The 9,279-nt window shown below is 36.4% G+C and overlaps 1 pseudogene; it reads right to left on the bottom strand.

Moving 5' to 3' along the window:
- Positions 1–8,212: 8,212 nt before the first annotated feature.
- LOC140623996 (U4 spliceosomal RNA) lies at positions 8,213–8,335 on the bottom strand (annotated as a pseudogene).
- Positions 8,336–9,279: the final 944 nt, after the last annotated feature.

Below are 9,279 nucleotides of genomic sequence, written 5' to 3'. Positions count from 1 at the left end.
ATAAACAAGTGAAAGGTGGATTTCAAGGTGTGGAACGGGACTTTTGGGGATGCTTAGAGTCTAACTTGTGCATTTGCTGGAAAGAAATCAGGAGTGGTTGCTAGAATTTCTACACCACAATCTGTCCAACTGAACTTTCCAAAATATAGAATCAACTGACCCTTGAGGAATATTCCAAATCAGGGAGTAGATGGGCAATGTCCAGAGGCCATAAATTCACCAGAGATGTTAGCACAGACTTGAGGTTTGTTATTGCTTAGAATATTGAGAAATGGAACATCAGAACTTAATATTTAGGGCTAAAGGATAATATGCCCAAACAAGTGCCTAGACATCTGATTGTCCTAGGCAAATTTGCCCTATAGGAACCTGCTTTCTCTGTATCCATAAACTTACCAAGTTACCTGTTACTCTGTGCTGCATTTCCCAAGCTGAATTCCCTGGGACAGATACACAATGAATCTGTTTGACTGGCATAATCCTGGTGGTACGGATGAGACTCATGAACAGTGATTCATGGCCTATCATGAATGATAATATAACTTATCACGCTGGGATCTGACTCTGCAGTTCACTACAAGCTGATTTCTTGAAAGAGCTCAGATTCCTGGCTCAGCACGCTTTTGCTAGAAGAGTATGTTCTGAATGGAAGGGAAGTAATAGTTCTGTTTTTTTTTTCCCCTCAGTGGACCACTTCTAAAGTCAAGTTAGAGTTTTAACCAGTGTTCATTGTTTCTCTTTAAAATCCCCCACGTCTTTGTTTCCCATATGAAAAGATTCAAGCCAGAGTTTATGCAGACAATATTTTTTTTTGAGGGCAAGGTCAGCAAATTGTGCTAAGTATGTGTCCTATGATCTCCATAAAAGGAAATCATTGAATTTTCTGTCCACTTAACAGTGTCTTTTGTTAATGATGGGCAAGAAGCTTGCATTATTTATGGAGCACTTTCACAACTCAGCAGTTTTTGGAGTATATATGAAGAAAAGGAGCTCTTTATTATCTAATAGAATGCTGCATAACAACTTTAGTATTAAACTTTTAAAGAAAGAATCCTGGATTATCGTGTGGGCAAGTATAAAGGACACACTTTGGCCTCAGATTCAAGCTAACCTCCCAACCTTTAAGACTATGTGCCTATATGTCTGCTGGAAAAAGTGAGGTATTACTTCAAAGATAAGAAGTTTTAGTTTATCCATTATAAATCCTTCCTAAAGCAAAGAGCAATCTTATTAAAATGTTGTAAGTTCATCCATGTAGGATTTGGATGAAAGCAATTTTGGACAAACCACTGTGTACTGGTAATGAAAACAGAAATGAATTCAACCCTCTAATGGGAAAGTGACAAGCAAATAAATTAGTCTCCAGGTTATCCAATTTTAGAAAATTATCTAAGACAAAATGTGACCAAAAATTGAAATAGAACGTTAAAAGAATCTCCAGGTTTCTGTATAGATAATTTGTAATTTAAAATAGTTGGGGCAAGCAGGGTGTCCAGGGCAAATCTGGTATCAAGATATGCCCCAGCCTGTCTGCTGCTTCTTAAACTCTTACTGAACCTCTTCCTTTTCAACTTCCCCATAAGTGTTAGCAAACTTACCAGCCTAAAGTATACATACTGTGCCTTCTGTCTGAGACTTGCCAGAGTCCCTTAATTTTTGTTTTTTACTAAACAAGTTATCGCCTTTGCTTAAATAGAAACCATGCGCTGCAGGTCCAGGACATATGACTAGCATAATGTCTTGATGTTTAGTAAAAGGGGTGGAGAAGATCCTGTCCTGGACATGTGTTGCTCTTTTTTCCTAGGATTCTGAGACACTCATGCCACCTTTTTGTCCTAAAAACTCATCCTCAAAGTCTTGCTTTCCTCAGAGAGCACCATATCCCTGAAGTAGCACTTGATTCTCCTCCTACTTTGTCCTTCCTCCTCATATAAGGCAGATTAGTCAAAAAGCCAGAAGTGCGGGCTTCTACAAACAGGATCATTGTACTGGTTTTCAAGAGACTGTGACAAACTTTCAGTTATAAAGTAAATAAGTCATTATAGAGATGCAAAGTATAGCTTGGGGAATATAGTCAATAACATTGTAATGGTTTGTATGGTGACAGATGGTTAGTACACTTATTGTGATGAGCACTGAATAATGTATAGAAATATCAAGTTGCTGTGTTGTACACTTGAAACTAATATAACATTGTATGGTAATTATATGTCAATGAAGTAAAAAAGATAGTGTTATAAGTGCATAACAAGGAACAGAAGTGGGGCTTCTATAGTTTTCCCAGGTCTTTCTCCAAAGCAGTGGAACAGAAGCCAAGAGGGGTCATAGTTTTTCACCCAGAGGTCAGCCTGAAACCAATTGTCTGGAGCCAAACAGCTGAGATGCTGGAAAGCCCATACTGATGTTGGTTTTCAGATATTTAAATATCCCTCTTCCTGACTCCAGGTATTTTTTTAAATCCATCTCACCCAGGTAGAAAAATCATTGAAGTGTTTGTTCACAAAGATAATCTTTATGGATTTCTGAAAATAAAAACGATACATGCCATATCTCCTTCCATAAAATAATGAAATTAGAAATTAAGAATAAAGGGATAGCAAAAAAAGAATATGGTCTATCCCCCGTTAAGAAGCCTAGCCTTCTTAATAATCCTTAAATTAAGGAGAAAATCACAACAGAATTTTAGATTATTTAGAAGTGTATAACTGTGAAGACACCAAATCCAAATTCATGGAACATGCCCCAGGCATCAACTAGGACAAATCTATTGTCCTTAAGATGTACATTGAAAAGAATAAAAATATGAACAGCATATTAATTATGTATATCAGTTTAAAAAATTCAAGAGATTCTGGTTGGTATGATAAATGAAGCTGATGTGGATGAAGTTTACTTTCAGTTCAAATTTTTAAATTCTAGATAAAATATCCAAAGAGGGAGAAATATATATTTCTCTAAGCTGAGACACGGGTTTCCCCCAGATGGCAGAAATTTGTACACATTTTTCAAATACAATTGACCCTTGAACAACACATCTCTTCCAAGACGCTCTAGGGATTGCCATTTCAGGCAGCAGGAGGTGGACAGACCTTTGGAGAAAGTGTGAGCATATATCAAGAGTGTGGCTTAGAAGTAACACTCATCACTTCTCACATTTCACTGACAAAGACCTCTGTTACGTGACCCCACCTAATTGCAAAGGGTACTGTGCAGTAAGTCTAGCTGCTTGCCCGAGAAGAAAGGCCAAATGGATTTTGAACTGCCAGAAAATTCTGCCATAAGCTTAACAAAGAATGTATAAAGCTTATGTGAATAAAACTTCAAAGTTTGCTTAAGAACATTAAAAAAAAAGTAAGAGGAGAGGTATATTTATGTTTTATATGAAAGCTACAGACCTGTAAAACTAAAATTTCCCCATATTAGTCTAGAATTCACATGAAATCTCAATCAAAATCTTAACTGAATGATTATGGAACCTGATAAAATGAGTCTAAATTTCATGTGTCAGAGAATTTCAAAAGTTAAAGAATATCTAACTTTTAAAGAGGACACTATAGTGTCATTATCACTATAGATCTTTTATAATTAAAACTTAGTAATATTGGTACAAAAATAGATATATAGAACATATAGACTAGGGGATCTAGAAATCTGGGTCTGTTGCACAACAATGTGAATACATTTAATAATAATGAATCATACACATTAAAATGGTAAATTTTGTTGTTTTTTATCAACATTAAAACTTATTAAATTATTTTAAAAATAAATAAATTATTGTACTGATAGGATAGTAGCTTACGATAATAAAAAGGGATGTTTCAAGTTAGTGGTAAGTAGATAGCACATTCAAGAATAATGTGGAGGTAATTCCATACCCTATGGGAGAAAATGTTCCCTTAAAAAAACAATACAATTCATGATAAAAAGCAGAATTATAAACTTAGAAAAAATATTACAGTGTTTTTATAATATGGAAGTGTTGCAAAGGCCAGATAAAAATCAAAATTGTGCACTTGATAAAGAAAATATAGGGAGTTGCTGCATTATGTTGGAGTGGTGTAAAACTATTTCCAAATAAAATGTAAAATTCAGAATCCATAAATAAATGTAATGACATATTTGCTTTCATAAAACTTGAAATCCTCTTTAGAGATAAAAAGTTACCATGAAGTTAAAAATGGAAGTGATAGTCTGGTAGGAGGTATTTGAAACATATTTAATCAATTAAGTGTTAATATCCAGAATCTATCAGATCAGTAAGATAGGAAAACATTTTAATAGAAAAATTTAGATGATGAACATGATTCTTACAGAACACTTAAACAGCCAATAAGCATATGAAAACATATTGTCTTACTCAAAATCAAGAAATAGCAAATTACAACCATAATAATATTGTTTCCTCAATAATTAGATTGGGATTAATCTAAAATATGCAGATTAATGGATGTTCTTATTCATCTTTGGTGAAAAGCTTAAAGTCTTAGTCTTTCAGAAAAACTGGATGTTTTTACCAAATTTTAAAACGTGTGTGTATTTGATTCATGAACTTTGCATTTGCACTAGGCATCTATCTTAAATATTCCTGTATGTGAATGGAGATAAATATTTTAAAATGTTCATTGCAGCATTGTTGGTTTAAGGAAAGATCATAAGTTAAATATTCCTCAACAGGGCTTTGGCTAAATAAACTGTACTACATGCATACTGTGGAATACTATGTAGCCATTAAAAATAATGTTAGCTTATACGTGCTGACCTTGGAGGATCCCTAAAACATATCATTTTTTTAAAAAAGCAATGCATATAGAATGATCAATTCTGTAACTACATAATAAAATGGTGGAAATGATGCATCTTATAACATGCTAGATATTGCTGTACTCAGTCAGCCTTAACAATAATCTCTTATTCTCATGAATTTCTGTATCCTGAAGCATCTCTGTCTTAGCCTGTAAGCTGTACTTTGTTATGTTCCATCTGATTTTCCTCAACAGACTGGCTAAGTCATGTATTTCTCATGCTGGTGCAGAAACTCAAGAGCCTGAATAGAAACATGCAAGACTTCTTAATGTCTTGGCATGAAACTGGCACACAATCATTCTGCACACCTTCCTCTGGCCGAGTTGAGCCCTAAGTCAAGACACGGCTGGCTTGACATTCATGCATATAGGAGTAGAGGACTGGGACCAACATGTCAATCAACTACATACACTAAAGTGTTAATCCTTAAGACAAGATTTTGCATGATTATATTGTGCATTTATTTGATAGATAAGTATTATCCTCTACTGTGTACCAAGCTCTATTCTAGGCATTGGACAATCAACAATGAACAAAAGCCACTACTCCAATAAACACCTTTCCCTCATGGAGCTTACTTTCTAGTAAAGGATACATCATAAATGAGGTAAATATAATATATTATGGGTTAGATAGTGATGTATTAAAAAGGAAAATAAAACAGAGAAAGGAGACATAACACTTGGTCTCTAGGGAGAGAAAATACAAAAATTGAGATCATGTGTCAGGCCAGGCCAATGGGCCAGAAGATGACTTTTAGGTAAAGCTGTGAAGGAAGTGAGGGAACGAGCCAATTGTATATGAGGGGAAAAGTACCTTCCAGGACAGAGGAGCAGCAAGTGCAAAGGCCTTGAGGCAAGAGCATGACCAACATGTTCAAGGAAGAGAAGTCACCATGGTGTCTAAAGCAAAGTGAACAAGGGAAAGAACAAAAGGGTTTAGCCAGAGAGTTCACAAAACCTAGTCATATTCCAGACAAGTGCTTGCCAGGGACTACAACTCAGTCCAAAGTCCCATACTCATAGGTACTTGGCAGCTTTCCTGCTTTGGATTTTCAGGTATTCTAAGCAACTCATTTTCTGTTCCTTTGCTCTGCTCCCAAACAGGTGTAGTTCTGTGATTTTTTTGTATATGCTGGACTAGACTTTGCAATGACAGTAAATCCCTCGAACTACCTCCTTGTTTATGTGGGTCTCTTGTCCTAAGTCAGGCTTCACAAAGCAGTTTCTTCTCCACTAGTCAGCCAAGATGTGACAGATCAAGATCAGGAACTCTGTGAAGTGTGCCCTGACTGGTAAATGGATCAGGGATTTGGGGAAACTGCTCTATGACTAAAAAGATTAGAACTACTCTAATAAAAAAAAATATGATCGAGATGATGCCTGAAAAGCCAAAAAAAAATTATAAGATGGATATATAGTCTAAGCATTTCTAGCCATGACTACCATATTCCAGATACCATAAGTTGCTTTCAGGGGTGACCTAGAAATTGAACTCAAATAGGAAAAGTCATTAGGTCCATTGGGCACAAAATACCACCTGCTAGCCCAAAACTACAGAAATGGCTAGAAAACAACAACCCTTGCTAAAGCACGTAATATGGGAAAAAAGCTCTCCTGAGAGATTTTAACAGTATATATATATATATACACACACACACACACACACACACACACACATTTTCGTGTGTATATATACACATGGACACACAATAAAAGTGGTCTAGATATAATATCTTTTTTTCTCCCTTAAATTTTAAGTATCAAAAAAAGTATGGGTCAGTAGGGAGGAGTTCTCCTAAAAGACAAAATAGTTTTCCATTCCATTTAAGTGGTAGTGCATTTCAGCTAATTCCTATAATTACCAATGATGTAGTAGATGGAGAAATCTATTGAGTCCTTGAATTTTAATAGCCTTAATGGTACAAGCCACATTAACAATATTAAGATTGCTCCTTATGAATAAACAAGTTAACCAAGTTTGCCCTTTTGGACCTCACAAAGACCAGAGACTGCATCCAGCCAATATTGTAGAGGAAGGATCCTGGAGTTTGGATGTAGGCAGTTTCCCTATACACAGCCACAAGCAGGGGGTGATGCGGTATGTGGTGTAGCCAGTCCTCTGGATACTACCAAGACAGATATTTATTGTCCTGGGATACAGCTAATGCCATTCAGAGATGCCGAAGTGGGGATAAAATCAAAAGGGCAATAATAAGTATTTACTGATGAGTTTGCATGGTAGTGTAGCTAAGAGTTACATTCAGGAAATCTACAATGACAAAACATACTCCTTTATCCAGTAAGTAGTGTTTAAACATCTGTATTTTTGAAGCTTAAAAATACTAATGGATTCTAATAGCAATGAGTGTCCTTCCCTAGAGCTGTCCCCACAGCCTTTGACTTTTTAAAATTTATTATTTTTTAAATTGCAGTATAGTTAATTAACATACCGTGATAGATGATAGATAGATTAGATAGATAGATAGATAGATAGATAGATAGATAGATAGATAGATAGATGATAGATAGTTTAAGCCTGTTACTAACATCTGACATGGGATTTCAGGATTCTTTTGACTATACCCTTCACCTTGAATGCAATATAGAGTGGAAAATGGAATTCCAATAACTCACAATGTGCAGTGACATTAGGATTCAGTTGTCACCTGAGGTTGCTGGTAAAGAAATGCCTATTGAAGCAAGTGCTTTGGATGTTGTACTTTACATTAATGGTGGTGACAATGATGACAAGGCCTGTAGGGAGGTATGGGAAAGCCACATGTGATTGCACAGGGAAGCAGTCCCAGACAACATGACTGACTTTAAACCATTGGCTCCTGTCATGATCAGAGAATCAGACAGTTTCTGTAGTGATGTTCAAAATGAAACAGGACAAGGCAAGATATGACTGTAAAATTGAGAGTTTAAGTGGATTGCATAATTACAATGAAAGTTGAATTCTCACGTTTGCCTATACCCTTGTGTACAGTAGGCTTTGTGGTATAGGCGGCTCTTCTGAGACTTGAGATAGGGATATTTGTGTGGATTCAAAGAAATCTGGGAATTGTGAATTCCCCAAGATGCTTTGATCTCCTTTGCTGGAAGAAGCAACCCGTGTGTCTTGTATAAAGAACTTTTCCTTATTTGAAGATCCCTTAATAACTTTACATAGGGTGATGCTTATGATCCCCAAGAACTGCCCCCATCACTTGTTAGTGACTTGGGATGTGTAATTGGGGTTACAAATATCAAGTAAGGTTCACAGAGATAAATGCAAAATTTGATCCATGAGGAGTTGGTTTATGCTAGAGAAGGGAGGAGGGGAGACAGAGGAAGAGAGAGAGAAAGGAACGTATAGGAAAGGAAGGGAAGAGAAGGAAGAAGATATAAAGGGAAATATTTGCTAATTTAAACCAGATCAGAAACATAAGTAAATATATGGGCATGGATTCTAGGGAAAAGTTTTCAATTAATAATCGTGCCTCAGATAAACCTCATTGGCTACGATACTGCCACTGCGCAAAGCTGATTCTAGGAATGTTAAATCATAGAGTGAGGAATTCAACACTGGGTAAGGCTGAACTTGTCCCCATGAGAGCAAGTACAGAGATTCAAACTGAATGGGTTTGAGCACCTTAGAGTAGTTCTCAGTTAACTGGTTGGTGGAGTAAAAACCAGAATCACAATGACCTGCACCCAATGAAACCAAACTGTCCTCCTCTCTGTGACAGCCCCTTGTGGAGAAATCTCTGTATTCTGTAGAAGAACACACTCATCTACTGCTATGATTAACCTAATGAGCAGGAATGGCAAGAACCTTAAATGTCTTAATGAGACACATGTGTACCAGAGGGTGAGCAATAATGAAATGAGATTTCAGGGTCCCAGACTTTGGAAAGGTTTCTAAGGGTTAGGTGTTCTGAAACATGTTGGAACATTCCCTCCAAAGTGAAAGAAAGGTTACTATTTCTTCTACTGCCTACTGCTTAAAAATGGATCATTTACTGTGGGTCTCTTTGAAGGTGCTACCATATTTGAAAGTGCTGATCTAGTACATTCATTGAATAATCTACAAAATTCTAGATTTTGAGTGGGACCTGGAGCAGGTGTCTTGGGCCTAATGGACCAGTGTAATGGTAATTGAAATGTTATTTTCCAACAGGAATGCTGTATGGAGCTTCTGGCCAGCTCAAATGAGAGTATTACAATGCAAATATCCAGCTTTGGGAGCAAAACCATGTTCTACATTGTATACAATTATTACTATTGCTATTATTATTATTATTATTATTATTACTACTACTTTAAGAATTAGGTCTTATCTTGCTATGCTACTAAACTTTGTAGAGACAGAATGGGCACTCCATGACCATGTGACCTAAGCTATTTATCATGAATTGGCTGTACTCTGACACACCAGGGTGGAAGTTGTTTATAAGATAATAGGTTTGAGGGGATCCCTGGGTGGCTC

Source organism: Canis lupus, chromosome 2 (assembly GCF_048164855.1).
Source record: "Canis lupus baileyi chromosome 2, mCanLup2.hap1, whole genome shotgun sequence".
In the NCBI taxonomy this organism is placed as follows: Eukaryota; Metazoa; Chordata; class Mammalia; order Carnivora; family Canidae; genus Canis; species Canis lupus.
Note: the sequence above shows the minus strand (reverse complement) of the source record. Positions and strands in the feature narration are given on the sequence as shown.